Genomic DNA, 17,687 nt, shown 5'->3' with positions numbered 1-17,687 from the left:
TGGTATCTTAGAGACGTATTGTATCTCTAGAGACCGTTGTTTCACCTTTCGTTTCAACATTTCGGATCCATTATCAGGTCATCTTTTGGTCATCACTGACGCACCGGGTTTACAAAAACTTGGGCCGTCACAATGTACACCAAATAATAATATATAAAGTGCCATAATGTCAAAAAAATAACCCCGTGCACAAAAAATTCGGGAGCAGGTCCCACCCAGAACCTCCCGGCCTGAAAATTTGAAAAATGTCGAAATGGCCAACAATGCATTTCTAAAAGTTTTAGACTTAAAGAAATACCCCAAACAACTCTCAGGACTCACACGGCACACCCCACGATGTCCGGCACGTAAAACGGGGCGATAAAAAATAATCCCGAAAAATAAAAAAATTCCCGAAATTGGAAAATAGGATCAGAAACATTACAATCTCCCCAACTTTTAAAGATTTCATCCCCGAAATCAACCCACCTCACAAGCAAAGGATGAAAGGATACAAAAACTGAGTACATCTCCGAGTACCCCTCGCAACATGGTACACCAAAAATCTCAACACGAAGAATCCCATGTCCCATGTCACATGTCACATGTCACATGTCACTCACAACACTGTGCTTGTGACCTAACGGAACATCGACCGAATAGTGACCACAGTTACACACAATCTCATCTCCCACAACAACTAACTGGACGTAAAGGCACACCCCGTGCCGGACAAAACTCTCTACCGCCACACACTAAGAACACAAGGCACAAGCCCTCAACCAAACTCCGTGACTCCACCGAGTCCTAGCCACTGAGAACCATTAGGGTCATCATCCTTCTAAGCAGAACATACCACTAGTTGAAACTAAATCCGCAAATGACGACTTCAGTTAACCCACACGAATACACGCATCAGGAATAGAATCCTTCAATCCAAGTCACCACGATACTCAACCATTTACTCCCGCACGTGAGATCAAGGGAAAAACACTCAACTAAGGTCAAAACTTATCCGAAACTTAAAATCGGCATTAATGTGATCCACACGAGACATCCTACTACGAAATTGTTGGATCCCATACGAAGTAAGCTCAACCAGCAGCGCCTCACCTAATCTGCGCCAAACACCCTAAGGCTCACAAGAATAATGGTTACAAAACCGTCCAATAGACCAACATGCGAACTTAACTCGTGATCCTAAGGATAACCTTAAACCATCTCCTATAACTATTGTCCTCAACAGCTATAACATAAGTGAACACCCACAACGGTGACCGAGAAGGTCATCCAACTTGTCAAATGTACCATTAGGTACCCGAGAAAATAACCCCTCAGCATAGCTCAAGGGTCAACTGATCCAACAATTGAAACTCCTAGGACACATAGTCTCATACCAAGTACACCACCATCCATGACAAGTCACCTAAACACGCACAAGGAACACCATCAATCCCAAGTGAGACTCACTCTAAAATGGGATCATATAACCACACGTACGCAACGCACAACTACCGAACTCTGACGGTCACTAATCCTATTAAAATTAATGATCGTTGACCTTTGACCCAACATTATGTTAAGGAAAGACTAACTCAGAAAAATGGTTGGCCAGGCCATTCTCATCGTCGATTCAACCTTAACACCAATATCGTTCTTGTCCTCAGGTCTAATCCTCAAGTATACACACACGTTAATCTCTATGTCTAACTCTAGACGCACGGTCTAACCATTCCCAACACATGAGTCGCATCACAGCTACTAGATACCACCACTAACACCAAGAGTATAAGAAAACATACGTAACGGTTAACAAGTCGCGTTTTACGCCGTATCGATTATAACCTCTTAGAACGAGTCCCACAAAACTAAGGACTTCACCTCATCCCATGAAGGCAAGTCGAACAACCCAAATCAAACTCTACATGGTTCCCCAACAAAAGAGGGGGCTTTATAAAAATCCTTCCGTCCACTGACACGCACAACTTCTATGTGGAGATACGAAACTCACAAGCAATAAAGTCCTTGCTAGGACTGAATCAAGAAGAAGGAAAATCATGTCCCTCTTCTGCAACAAAACTGAACATGCACTTATCGATGCCTCGCATACGAAATGCCAAGAAAGAGGAACTATATGGAGGTGAAATAACTCAATCTGTAACTCACACATCTATTATCCATACGTAATATAGAACAGTGCCCCTTCTAGAAACGTTAGGGGCTAGACAACGAATCCTAGGACATTGCATCATATCTTACCCAAAGAAGAACCTTACAAGCGATAATCTAGACCTCTCATTCATAGTAACAATTACGTAACGCTAAACAACCACATCAATAACCTTTAGTGAAACATGGCTGAAAACCCCTATGTCATCAATCTATTAATAAAACCAACGCGTAGGAGCTCAACTGCTCATAGAATATAGATTGTTATATTATAAAATTGTTTGCGAATACACACATAGTCATACAAATACATCATTACCTTAATACTTAATGGTCACAACCGGTATAACATTACAACATGAAATCCATCCAAAAAATCTCAAACTAGAACTTGCCCCAAGGGCTCACACACTAACCATCATCAGCATCACCCAAATCCAGAACCACACTACCAGACTTGTCGACCATCTTGGCACAGATAAACGAGATACTGCACAAAACTCACGGGTAGCCCCCGTTACAACCAGAACAATAGTGTACAAGCATCTCCTATCACACCTAATCTTACAGGCATCCCCAGTTACACAACACAATCACATGTAACCCCCCGTCACAAAACTCACAAGTATTCCCCGTTACAACACTAAACTCATAGGTATCCCCCATTACGACACAACACACACAGATAATAATACGATACAACTCACAGATAACAATACGACACGACTCACAGGTGTCCCTCATTACAACACAACACGACTCACGGGTGTCCCCCGTTATAACATGACACGACTCATAGGTGTCCCCCGTTTCAACAAAACACGACTCACAGGTGTCCCCCGTTATATCACAGTCACAGGTAACCCCCCGTTACATCAAAAATCAATCACAATAATGCTTCATCTCCTCTATGGACAGTCCATTTTCATATGGCACGGTTAACCACACCGAAAGCAAACTCCGGAGCTTGATTTATCAAGTGGACACTTAGCCTTGTGTTGTCCTGGTTGCCTACAATGATAACATACCACACTCATCCTAGAGGACTTTGAAGACGCATCAACAGTAGGAGCAGCATATGCCATCCGTTACTCTAAGAAAATAATGAAGTACCTCAGTACCTCCTCTTTCCCTAACTCCCGAAAGAAGTACCTGTACTTATACCTCGTTCCCGAGAACTCATAATACCACTCCTTTCTTTCTAGTGTAATGACCGGTTCTTTTTCCCATTTTTGCGGATTTTATTTTTCCGTTGATTTTCCTTTTCTAAGTACGGGTTTTATGTAACGACCCTGGATTTTTCAACCCAGTGTGTCCTGTGATGACCCAAAGCGGATCCAGAATGCGGAAGCAAAACAAAAACAAGTCCAAAGAGATGTACGTTATCCCTAGGACACAAGAATGGACTTTCAAAGAGTTTTGAGGCTCAACGGAAGCAAAACGAAGATAAGGGTATCAAAACCCTACCGAAAGAAGGACCAAGGGTAAAATGATCATTTTACCCTAAGAGGAAGGAATTTGACTTCCAATAAGTCAAATGAGATCAAAAACATCCAAAAACATCATTTGGTAACTTCACATGAAGTCCCAAGGCTAAAGGAAGAGAAATCCCAGATGAACCCTATCCCGGTTCGAACCAAATCCGACACCCTCTCACTAAAATGAGAATATCTTAAGCTAGGAAAAGAATCTAAAACTAAAATTGGTACCATTGGAAAGATTATTTTGACGCGGTCAGTTTAGACTCAAGAACGAACCAATTCCAAGTTGAAACAAAGAAGTTATGTCATATTGAAGTCAGAAGTCCAAAACTGAATTTTCTGGAGGACTTGAACCGGTTCAACATTCTTGAACCGGTTTAACTTGACCAGAACACAGAAAAATGCAGCAAAAATAGTGAAATTACAGAAAATTGAGTTTGGAACGCGGTTTTCGAGGTCAAGATGACATTTTTTGGAAAAATGTCGTGAAAAAACTCCCCTTAAAATCACATTTTCTATGTGACGGAGTCAAGAAAGGAATTTATTTCCCAAGGAAATCCCCAAAATGCCCTTGAACAAGATTTTTCAAAAAAAAGTGTGATACGAGTCCACAAGAGGCTCAAAACACAAACGAAAGGGTTTTTCATGAAAACGATCATTCACGTAAATGTAAATAGTGATTTTAGGTGCGCGGGAATGGTCCATGGCTCCCGAAAATGGCCGAGTCAAAATCCGATCCCCCGACGGCCAAAAAGACTGAAATGAACTTGAAATGGAAATTTTGAAGCCCAAAATTATAAAATGACTTCAAATTACCGTTTGGCCCTTGGCGACACTTCATACATGATTAATAAGACTATATGAAAGAATGAAAATGGAATTCCCACACCTGATGCAAACATAGTGAAACAATAACTTGGCATTTTTCAATATTTTCATAATATTTATGAAGTCAAAAGTTACATAGGATACAAATCACATGTCATTGGCCTCTGGCCTTATCTCATACATGTCAATTACATTGTAAAGAGTGTACTCATGTACACAATACATGTTTAAAATCAAATATACACATTTTGACAATTAAGGGTACAAGTGGCGTCTTAAGCCAACCTTTACAAGAATTAAAGCCTTCAAGTCTATAATCATCCAAGCAATGATGAACATCACGAACCAAGTCTTCATACCTGAACAAAACCCCCAGTAACTTCGGGGTGAGTAAACAAGTTTACTCGTAGGGAATGAGCATGCATAGACTCGATTCCTTTAGAGATTTTTATATTAACTTGAAACAATTCAAAAGGGTCATGCCACCTAACGTCTATGTCAAAGTGAGACTCAGGGATCATCCTAAGCTACTCATACAATTGGAATGAACTACGACACACAAGTATACATGCTTAAGTATACTAAACAAGGTCAAAACATGTTATACGACATTCAAGCATACATTTTCAAGTATACTAAACCATATTAAAACAAGTTATACAACGTCCAAGCATATCTACTCAAGTATACACTTAATATGGAAAACTCGTAAATCAAGTACACAAACATAAGTATACTAACTTATAGGATTGCACATAAGACAAGTCTACACGGCATAAGTATACTAAATACAATTTAAACTCATGGAGCAAGTATACAATTCAAGTATACTAAATAGGATTCAAATATCCAAGTAAGCATTAATTCTCAAGCTACAAGTAATCCATGATTAACAACTTGAAATTAAATACGAAATCAAATAGTGGAAAGACCAGGACATGCGGTCTCTAGACCAAGCAGGTATTTTCGGGTAATTATGACCTACAAGGTACCACCTAGTGCGCACTTATGACTTAGAAGACTCTTGTCTCCGTACTAGAGCCAAACCCTAGTCATCACATAAATTATGTCCTCACAAGATTTCCAAAACCAGTAAGTTCAAAATTTATACAAAATCAAATGCAAGTTACCACATTCTATGCACAAGTAAAGTTGAATCTACACAATTCATGTTCTAGAATTCAAGTCTAAATAGCATATGACAAGTCATATCCTTAATATGCAATTTATACACAAAGTAATAATATTTTACAACAATTGAGCCACATTACCATCCTAAGTCACAAGTACTAAATAAGCTTTAATTTAGTAATAAGCTTCTAAGGTAAACAATTGTAATATTCTAACAAGCTATATACCTACACAAGATATATTTAAACAAGCTATTTAAAACAATGATATCCATGCTAAGTCAAATTACCATATTTAGAGACCACAAGTACTAATTCTACAATAGTTAGTAGCATGCTCACAAGGTAATTAACCATATCACATTTTAAGAGGCTATCAACCTAACATGGAAAGTCTCTAGATTCCAAATCAATTCCAAATAACCTTAAGTTAATATATGTTAAACAACATAGCATGCTCATTTCATATATCAAATCAAAAGAGCAAAATGAGCAAGACATCATCATGTAAATTTTAATTAATTTAAATTAATTAAATCTCTAATTTTCAAAAGTTGTTCAAATGATCCCAATTAAATATATAACAAGGACTAAGTCATGGCCATGCCATATATCAAGTCCAAAATGGAATACAAGTAAGGTACAATTAAGTAGAATTTAAATCAATTTAAATTCATTAAATCTCTAGATTTAAAAACTCATTTAAATCATCCCAAATTAATATACAACAAAGATCAAGTCATGGCCATGCCATATATCAAGTCTAAAGTGAGTTACAGGCAAGCCATAATTAAACATTAATTTCTCAAATTGATATTAAACATGCATACAACTTGTATTTCACTACAAAAGTAATTAAAACCACTTAAAAAATAAATTATAACACCCCCTACCTCACAAGAGGATTGTTCCTCTTGAATCTAAGGCAAATCAACACAAAATGGCAAACTCTTCAAGGGTTATGTAGAGGAGGATGAGGGGAACAAAAAGTATTCCTAAGGTTAAGCTTGGAAATCAATGGAAGGCCCTAAAAAATCAAGGTCAAGGCCCAAGGCTTCAAGCTCCATCCATGGAGGCTAGGGTTTTCTTGTAAGGAATAAAATGACATAATATGAAAATGGGTGAGTGAAGGAAATAGAAATCCTCCACTCACTATGTGATCCTACACCATGGTCAACACACACATCTATGATCAATTGCACAAAAACCCCTCTTCAAAACCATAATCCAAAAGTGTCCCAAAAATAATTGCAAGACTTAATTTGGAGCATACACTTGTCACAAATCAATGGCTCCTTCCTAGGCTTAATCTTAAGCCTACACTTGTCAACCATCTAAGCCAACAAGTGCATTAATCCTAGGCCAACAAGTGGTTGAATCTCCACCCTCCATATGTCATCATCCAAGGCATCACAGTGTTTCCACAAAAATGTCAACAAGTGGACCATTGAGAGTGTGACACTTGTAACATTTTTCAAAAATTGCAAAAAGGTCCTTTTTGAAAATATCTTCCAAATTAAACTGCAAAATGGTCCCTAAGACGAAAAATAATTACTTTAAGTAATTACACAAATGATCCCAAAAGAAAAAGAAATTCCAAAGAGGTGTGCATCCACACCCCTAAGGAAGAAAGTACATGATGGCTTTTGACCCTAGGTGTGCACAAAATAATGCACAACACTTTGAGTTTGGAGAATAGTGTTAAGTGGGCATCATACTAAAATTTGTAAACCGCTCAACACCTATACTATGTAGTATGAGTGAGAATGGGTCGTCCCAAGGGATTATGAGGATCGAGCAATGTCGTGGAGTCACAATTAGGGCTAGTAGGTTGAGTGATCAAACAATTGGTTGGTTGGTTGGTTGATTAAAGAGCAACTAAATTAAACTAAGTAATAGCAAAAGAGTGCAATTAAGAGTATGTAAGAGAGAGAGAGATTTTGGGGTTTAGAGATCACCACCAAGTAATGCCTTTCTATATCATTGACAAGTGATTAATGAGGGCAAATGGTGTGTTGCAATATTGGTGTGTGTGTGTTTGGTTGATTCAACAAGTAAGGATGGCTAGTTAAGCATGTATTGTCTAAACATCATGTGAAAGGCACAATATATCTAAGCAATGAAGCATATATTGTCTAAACAACATGTGAAAGGCACAATAAATCAAAATAAGTCATTAATCCTTTCATTAAGCTCACAATCTAAATACAATATAAGGATAAAGACATATGCTACTTGCATTCAAAAGCTTAGATCATCAAACAACAAGCATAGATTGTCCTCCTATTTAACACTACACTACAACTACACTACATCTACACTACTAGTATGAAAATAAACTAGGGAAGATGCACAATCCATCAAGGTATAAGAATGAATCATCAAGAGAATCACAAGAGCATTCCTTTAAGCACTATGTTTTGCAAATCTCCAAATCTATAGCATCAATACACATAGACATGCATCAATAACACAAAATCTAGAGACAAGCACAAGAACATCTATTCTAGCATACATAGACATATGGATAGAATGAAATGACCAATTGGAAGCATTAAACCACATAAATCATTGAATAAACAAGATCTATATATATCAAAGTGTCAAAACATCAATTAAAACACTAATCCCTCAATAATACACAAGATTAAGATATAGAAAGCATGCTTGGGGCTAACTCTAGCCCCAAGAGGATGTCTAGCCAGTCATGGTGATGATGCTCCAACCCTCAAGGGCTAATTCCATGGTTGAAATTTGCTCCTTGTTGATGAAGAACTCCTATGGTGTCTCTAGCCTCCTCCTCCTCTAAGCTTGCTCTCCAAGAGATGATATGAAAATAATGTTGGCTCCCCCTGTAAAAAGTAATCCTTATCCTTATATAGGTAGGTCAAAATGACACCCAAAATGAGCTGGGGTTGTGCGCACAATATTCCCTAATGATTGGATAAAGGATAACTTTCAATGAGATGGAATTTTAATTTTTTCGCACTGGAGGAAGTTCGATCGATCGAACCTTGGTCTTGGATCGATCAAAAGTAAGTGAGATCGATCGAACTTAGGCTGGATCGATCCAACTGGCTGAGCTTTTTGGAAAAAGACAAATCCGAGATATTTGTGGGAAAAGGACAAAAGTGGTTAGTGGGTGGTACAGCTGTGGATATGATCAATCATTTGAGTAAGAACAAAAGTGTTTGATCGATCGAAGGATGGTGTTGGATCGATCGAACTTTTGGAACTTTATACTTTTGGGTCAACGCTTGGATCTATCTTGAAGTGCTGAGATCGATCATTATTCGATCGATTAAACCTTGAACTTGGATCGATCGAACTTTGCTGCTTACCACCTTTGGCTTCATTTACTTCCTTCTTTCTCCACTTTGCTCCTTTCTTTATTTAATCCCAGAATTGCTTCAATTAAGCTCTTATTTGGCTGAGTTAGCTTATTTTTGGGATAAGTGCCTGAAAAAGGAAATAATACGAAATCAATCTAAAACGGTAAAGTAAGATAGATAAAGGTACTAGAATGCTTAAGCTTAAGGGGTTTAATTACGCACTTTTTAGCGCTCATTTGTACACACCTAGCCTATTTTTCTGTAAAAGTAAAAACACACATAGCATGGAATTTAAATATCGTGGATGCATGTAAAACCGAAATCAAATCCGAACACGAAAAGTGAGGTTATGCCAACAAAGTGACAAATGGGAAAAAGACGAAAAATGAATAATGTCACAAAAGTAAAAATGTGAAAAAAATTCGGTCCTCAATGGAAGTCGTCAATCCAAAGGAAAGAGTATCGAAAACCATTTTTGAGCACTCAAGATGACACTAAGAGACGAGAAACAGAACATAGAAAAACCAAAGACAACGGAAAAAATTTATCCGTAAAATTTGAGGAAAAATGAAAAGAAGGAAAATGACCGGGTCATTACAACCTTCTCACCTTAAAGGGATTTCGTCTTTGAAATCCAGCCCCAACAAAACAAAAGGCGAAACCAGGGTAACTATAGAGTACATCTCCGAGTATCCCACACAACAAGCTACAAAAGCAATCCCAAAAATGAAAGAGAATCCACAAACCAATGTCATTTGCACCACGTGCTCATGATGACCACTTTCTAATGAATGATGACCACATGGCCACACGACAAGTCAAAACTCACACGCGGAACCCAAGGTCAAACAAAGGAACGGAAGACTACAATCGTAAGCATCCTTCCTAACAAACCATTATACGGATCCAAAAACAACCACAAAAAGAACTCCAAGATAATCACATATCAATCAAGGTACCAAACAAAGACGACATGGCAGTACGAATAGCGACCAAAACCAGCCCACGACGTACTCAAATGTGTGGTAGCAATGACAGTGCTCAGTGCTCGCCCACACTTACTTGTCAATAAGGTAGCATCGACGGCAACTAGTACTTGCCCACAGTACACAACTTGTACGGTAGCATGACAGTATAAGGCACCAGTTCATAACCTGCCCCCACTAGGTTTACCCATGAAACCTCTAGAAATAAATGGCATTAATGTCAAAATGATCATTTCCAAAAGTATTACAGAGACCAACATTTTGCGAGAGTTGAGATATGGTCCAAAGATGTCCGGCTGGACCATTCTGGCTAATCCCAAAACTCTGACAACAATGCCATAGGTACCGTGTGACGGCCCAAGTTTTTCAACCCGGTGCGTCAGTAACGAACCGCAATATGACCTGATAACGGATCCGAAATGCTGAAGCAAAAGACAAAACAACAGTCTCTAGAGATACAACATGGCCCTAAGACACCACTATGACCCTCAACGAGGTCACGGAACCCAAAGGAATCAAATGCGGAAGCAACGTTTCAAAACAAACAAGAATGAACCTAGGGGCAAAATTGTCATTTCCAGCTTAAAAGTGGGTTCCACCGAGCACACCATTGGAAAGACAATGAAAAATTAATGAATTTAGACTTAAGAATCACTTGATTCGGAGTTCGGATGAAGAAGATATGGCTAACGGAAGAAGAAGGGGCAAAACGGTCAAAAATAGCAAACCCTAGGTCATCTAACCGGTTACCAAGCCTTCCTAACCGGTTAGGAGACCAAAATTCTCAACCAAGACACTGCCCATGCACATGTAACCGGTTACGAGACCCTATCTAAGCGTTCAGATGTGAAGGGGCAGTAAGGGTGCGACCCAAAAACCTGACAGCAGGGGTTTTTTCGGGAAAAATGGAAATTTGAGATCCAAGATGACATTTTCTGGAAAAACACAAAGAAGAAATCCCCCTCAAAATCAAGTTTTCAACATGACATAAGGAGAAAATCGAAAAAGATGCATTGTGAAATGCCCAAAATGCCCTCCCAAGAAAACTGGTCTAAAGGGTCCAAAAAGCTGCTAAATTTAAAAACTGAGAGTTGAACTTCGAGATCGATTTCCGATGCCAAGACGACATTTCCCGGAAAAACACAAAGAAGAAACCCCACCATAAAATCACATTTTATATTCAACCATGTGAAGAACGGAATTTATTTCCCAAAGAAAATTCCCAAAATACCCTTAGGTCAGAATATGCAACAAAAGTGTAAAATGAGTCCGTAGGAGGCTCATTTCACCAAAGAAGAAGCTTTGCTTAGAAACGACCATGCACGCAAACGTAACTTACCTAGTAAGATGTGCTACAATGGTCCATGACCCAAAAATATGGCCGATACAAAATGTGACCCCCCAACGACCAAAATGCCAAAAATGTAATTTAGAATGAAAACTTGGAATTCAAAACTTTGAAATGAGTTCAAAATACCATTTGGCCTTTGGCCACACCTCATACATGTTAAATGAATTCTAGATAACCAATTTCATACACAATGCACGCTTCGGTGCAAAATAGCGTACTAAAACGCATGAATTTTATATAATCTCATTAAAGGCAAAAATCAACATCCATGACATAAATGTGATTCTAAAAAAAGTTTGGCCCTTGGCCTCATGTCATATACATAAAATGAGAATCAAAAGTGTGCCTAGGCACACATTACAAGTTTCAAATCAAATATACACATTTGACAATTAAGACTACAATTGGCATTCCGGGCCAACCTTCACAAAAATAGAAGTCTTCAAGTCCACAAATCATCCAAGCATAATGGAAGTCTCAACTTTAATTCTTGTACCTAAAATATGCCCCAGTATCGTAAGGGTGAGTAACATAAAGCTACTCGTAGGAAATGAGTATGCATCGACCTACGTTTTACAAGTTTGCATGATTTAATTATAGTGGTTCATTCCACCTAACGTCTGTGTCAAAGGTGAGACTCAAGGAGCATCCTAGCTACCTAAAATCATTTCTAGCATCAATCACCTCATTCATGCAATTTTAGCAACATAGGGTCATGCTTACACAAAGCAACAACATAGAGATTCTCAAGATAATCAACTTGAAGTCTAAAATGCAACATCAACTAAATATAACAATTTTGCATAATTAGAATATCTAATACCACACATCAAGACATAGATTCTCTAGGTTATTAACTAGAAATCTAAAAGTGTGAAATCGACTAAATATATCAATTTAGTATGGATTTACTTAACAACATCAAAATCGCCATTAGCCAAAACCACAAGTCAACAAGGTAAACATGATTGTTAACTTTGAATTGAATACGAAAATAAATAATGGAAAGAGCTCAATGGTTATTCCGGGCACTAACCTACAGGGAAGACCACCCTAAGTGCGCGCTATCTCAATGACTTAGAGGACTCATGTCCCCGTACTAGAGCCAAACCCTAGCCATCTCAACTCAACAATGTTCCAAGATTCCAAAATAAGCCAAATAAGTTTATAACTTATACATATTACTACTACGTAGTAACAAGTCAGCAATATAACTCTCAATTGTGCATAATAAGCATTTCATATCCATAATGCTACGAAATCACAAACAATATATTCATATTAGAAACATACTCTCATGAATATAAATTTAACAACAATGCCCTTCAATGCATATAACACAATCAAGTGAATACTTCACAAGTCTAAATCGATGATCTTAAAATAGAAGCACATTCTAAAACATGATTAAATCCATGGATAAACAAGATAGAATCTCATTACATCAAAATAATTAAACTCTCTAGATTTCAAATCATTTCCAATTGGCCCCAATTTAATATATGTTAATAGACATATCATGGTCATTACATATATTCACACAAAAGCTTAATTAGGCCCATGAAACCACAAAATTAGATTTTAATTAATTCTCTTAATTAAAGTCTCTAAATTTTCAAACTCAACCAAATGCTCTCAAATTAAAGTATGTTAACAAACATGGCAAAACTTAATTTAGAAGCATAATACAACTCAATTTCATGCAAGGTACGGCCATGAACTTTAATATTTCACAAAAGATAAATATTAATTAAAAAGAGCAATTCTTGTTTAATTAATCCAAATTTAATATATGTTAACCAACATATTAAAACAAGATTTTCTACCATGCCACAATTCAAATTAAAGTTATATATCATTATGAATTTTAAATCTTATACAAAGAATTAAAACTAACTTTCTAGATTTAATACAAGGCACATATATAAGTTGTATAATCATGCTAAACACTCAATACAACACACACAAAAGCCTAAAACATTCTCTACCTCCATTTGAGATGAAATCTCAAATCCCCACCAAAATAAATCGGCTCCGAATCCGACGAAACTCCTAGGTTTTGTCGGGGACAACACCACGAACATAAATCCCAAGGAAGCCCCATCAAAAACACAACTTGACTTCAAACCCGAACTCAAGAAATGGCCAAAACGAGATTTCAATCGGTTGGAATCGAAGGCCTCGCCGAGGGGAACAATAAACATAAATGAAGAGAAGAAGCTCAAAAGAGGAGAGAGAAGATGGAAGCCATGGATACCTCTAGATCAGGCCAAGAGAGAGGAGAGAGAGTGCAAAAATATGATTTTTCACTTAAAGGCCCCCTATTTATAGAAAAACTCAAAAAGTGTCCCGAACGGGCCCCGCCGGGTCCAGAAAAGTGAAATCTGAGCAGATGTGCTCAAACGGCAAAACTTTGTGAACGAAAAAGATTCCAAAAGAGAAAATATGAACAACGGAAGAAATAACATCGAAAATTGAGTCCCGAGCAGAGAGTTATGCACAAAACAAGTTTGGCGCAAACCGGGGCCAGAAACCCTGAAACTGGAAAACATCGTTCAGGAGGAAATTCTAAGAGTCCATGACTCGACGAAATGTGAAAATAAATCCCATACTAGGATCTAGGCTCAAAACAAGGAATTGAATAATAACTTTCATTAATTGCACAATGACCCCTCCAAAAAGTGAAAACTGTGAAACTGCCCCAGAATGAAAATATCTTCCAAAAGATATTTTCTTAGATACCCCTAAAATAAAATATCTTCAAAAGATATTTATGAAAAACACTCCAAGAAAAGAAAAAGTTTCCAAAGAACTTTGCACTTATGCCCCTATGGGCACCGAGGGCAACCCGAGTACTTTCTCACGAAAGTAAAGATACGTATCTCATAGAAATCATTGAGAATGAAGATACGTGAAGTCAGAAACCAACTCCGAACACAAGAAATGTGGTTATGGTTACGCAAACAGAGTGACAAATGAGGAAAAGACGGAATAGGGAAAAAGACAAAAAGTGAATAGTGTCGAAAAATGAAAAATGTAGGAATGACTCGGTCCTCAAAGGAAGTTGTCAATCCACATAAAAGAGTCTTCGAACTCATTCTAGAGCACTCGAGACGACACTAATTGACAAGAAACCAAACTCAGAAGGGAAAAGACAACGGAAAAAAAATTATCCGAAAAATCCGGGTCATTACAACCTTCCCACCTTAAAGGGATTTCGTCCCCGAAATCCAGCCCAACGAAACAGAAAGCAAAACCAGGATAACTACAGAGTACATCTCCGAGTATCCCTCACAATGCGCTACACCAGCGACGTCGAAGCTGAAAGGAACACACAAACCATTGTCAATTGCACCCGCGTGCTCATAACAAGACAACCCCTCAAGGGAAAAGTGACCACATGGCCACACGACAAGTCTGAACTCACACAGAGAACCTAAGGTCAGACAAAAGAATGGAAAATAACAACCGTAAGCGTCCCTCTTGACAAACCATCATAAGGAACCAAAAACAACCACCAAAAGAACTCAAAGATAACTATATATCAAATCAGGGTACAGAACTAACACAATGTGGCAGTTCGAATAGCGACCAGAACTCGCCCACGACGTACTCGAATGTGTGATAGCAATGACAGTATCTAGTGCCTGCCCACTCTTACTCGTCAGTAAGGTAGCATCGACGGCAACTAATACTCGCCCACAACACACAACTTGTACGGTAGCATGACAGTATGAGGCACTAATTCATAACCTGCCCCCACTAGGTCTACGCAAGAAACCTTTCGATACAAATGACATCAATGTCAAAAATGATCATTGCCAAAAGCACTACGGAGACCAACATTTTGTGAGAGTTGAGATATGGTCCAAAGATGTCTGGCCAGACCATCCTGGCCAATCCCAAAACTCTGACAACAATGCTATAGGTACTGCTATGCTTAAGGCCCCAAATCCTCAATACAGCAAAACCAACATCTCCAATGTCTCAAAATACCCCTATTAACAACATTAATCAGGAATCCAAAACCTGACAAGCAAATCAACGCCTACAGAAATCAAAACGAACCTCACAATAAGACATTTCATTGAAAGTCCTTCATATCTCCCTGAAACAGATCAACTACAAGACTACACCGTAATCAAACATCAAATCCGCATCCCTATCATGGATAACTAAATCCTTAAAATACAAATCCACCAAGTGGCATATACATCCAAATGCCAACAACCAAGGTCACAAGATGAATCTCTCAAAACCATGCTTGGTAACACCAAGCTAAATCAAAATTCTTCAATTTTTATCGATCCATAAACAACTATTGGAACTACGATTCCTCAAAACTACGCCTAGCCATAACTAGGACGAGAAAACTCCACAAACAGTCATATCGAACAGCGATCCTTTAAAACTTCTCCTAAAAGTTAACCACATCCAGGTCTCCAAAACAGAAACAAGTCTCCAAAAGACATTCTCAAAAGAGCATCGAGCTCACCTCACGAATCAAACAATTCCTCAATGATATGGATACAAGTCCCCATAAAATGATCTCACACCAATCAACTCACTCTGAGCACCATAGCCATCAACAACCACGACAAAAACTCCCCAAGGGAAGACACGAAAGAAAGGGAACCACCAGTCCTAAAAAGGACAACACCAGGACTCCATCTCTGAAATGAAAGACAACAAGGTCAAAGACTTCACCCCCTACATAGAAGTAAGTCGACCAAAATCCATCAAATCCTCACCAAGGACTCAAAACAATGATAGTGATCCTTACGGACCAACCAATCCCAAAACTATGCACAATGCAACAAAGAGAAGAGACTCACTCCTTGTGAAGTCCCTAACACGAACCAACACAAAACCTTTGTGGAAATCCGCATACACGCTACGTGCGACTGAGGGAAAACAAAAGGGAAAACCAAACCTGGAAGTCATGCATATGATAAGGAATGCAACTACCCGAAAGAAAATCTACTCACATAGATAAAAATCAAAGGTATATGCAACACGTCTCCATGTAAGCATAAAAGCATGTCAATAAAGCGCAATAACAACATGGCATCTCTAAGCATATAAAAAAGGCATACTAATGCCACACAATAAGAAGGCAATTGTGGATAGACCTCCACCTACTCATGCATCCCAATATCATAAATCATACTACTAACATGGTAGTAAACGAAACTGCATAAGACAATATGATGCAACAATGAACCCTATGGACATCGTGTCCTAGAGTGTCTAAGAAAAGAAAGGACAATTCCTAGTCATAAGCTGTCTCCAAAACAAATGCGACAACAACCTGTCTCAAAACAAACGTGAGCCCTTACCACAATGGTAAGACTCAAATAATCTAATTCTAAATCTAAAGGTGACACTACAAGTGACCCTAACAGTGCAGTGCTCTCACTACCCGAAACATCAATCAATCGACTTGATCCCAAAAGCGTCATCACGTAAGAACTCCTCAAGGAAAATGGCAACTACATCCATACCAATAACAACTAAATCAATTACCATGACTGATCCCCAAAACAACCATCATCATCACCGATCAAAGGACAACGCCTATCAAAACAAAACCAACACTAATTCCATCCGAACTGCGCTTGTAGCTAGCCAGCACGGTAGCATGACAGTGCCATGCACCCGCCCACAAATGTACCCGCCCATGAAAAATGCAAGTTCTAGAGGAATCTTCTTGGACAATCAAGGATCGGAAGAGGTCCATAACCTTATCATGGTTCAAAACCAACAAATCCATCACTATGGCAACGCTAAATGACTCATCTCACAAGAGCCTAAACAAAAGGTGACCATCCACCTACCTCAAAACCAATACTAGGTCGACAACAACCTATACCACCACGAGACTGTGACTACAATCACCATCAACCTCAACTCGTGCTTCAATGACCAAACCTGTGTCATGCCAAATATGCAATACAGTTATGCATATACAAATCTAATCTAGCATACATCATATGTCATGCTCTTTACGACAAATTTAAATTATGCTAAACAAATGGCATACCACATGTAGCGCGTAAGCACATAAACATGTTATCAAATCAAAACATGTTATCATGAAGCATATAAGCACATAAAACATGGCAACATAAGCATGATATGCACCCAAAACCCATCGTCCAAGGTATTCAAACCAAGGAGCTCTGATACCACTTGTGACGCACCGGGTTGAAAAACTTGGGCCGTCACATACCGCTACGCTTAAGGCCTTAAATCCTCAATGCAAGTAGAGCCAGCAATGCACTCATACATTGCAAAACACCCTTATCAACAACCTTAGTGACGAATCCCAAGCCTATTAAGCAAAACAGCGTCTCCAAAATCCCAGATATCATCCTGTAACAGATCAACTACTAGGCTACTCATTGTAATTAATCATCGGATCAAAATCT

The sequence above is a fragment of the Cornus florida genome, unplaced genomic scaffold (assembly GCF_030987335.1).
Source record: "Cornus florida cultivar Cherokee Brave unplaced genomic scaffold, ASM3098733v1 CherokeeBrave_3.0.0_Hap2_Chr11, whole genome shotgun sequence".
In the NCBI taxonomy this organism is placed as follows: Eukaryota; Viridiplantae; Streptophyta; class Magnoliopsida; order Cornales; family Cornaceae; genus Cornus; species Cornus florida.
This window is presented reverse-complemented; position numbering follows the sequence as displayed.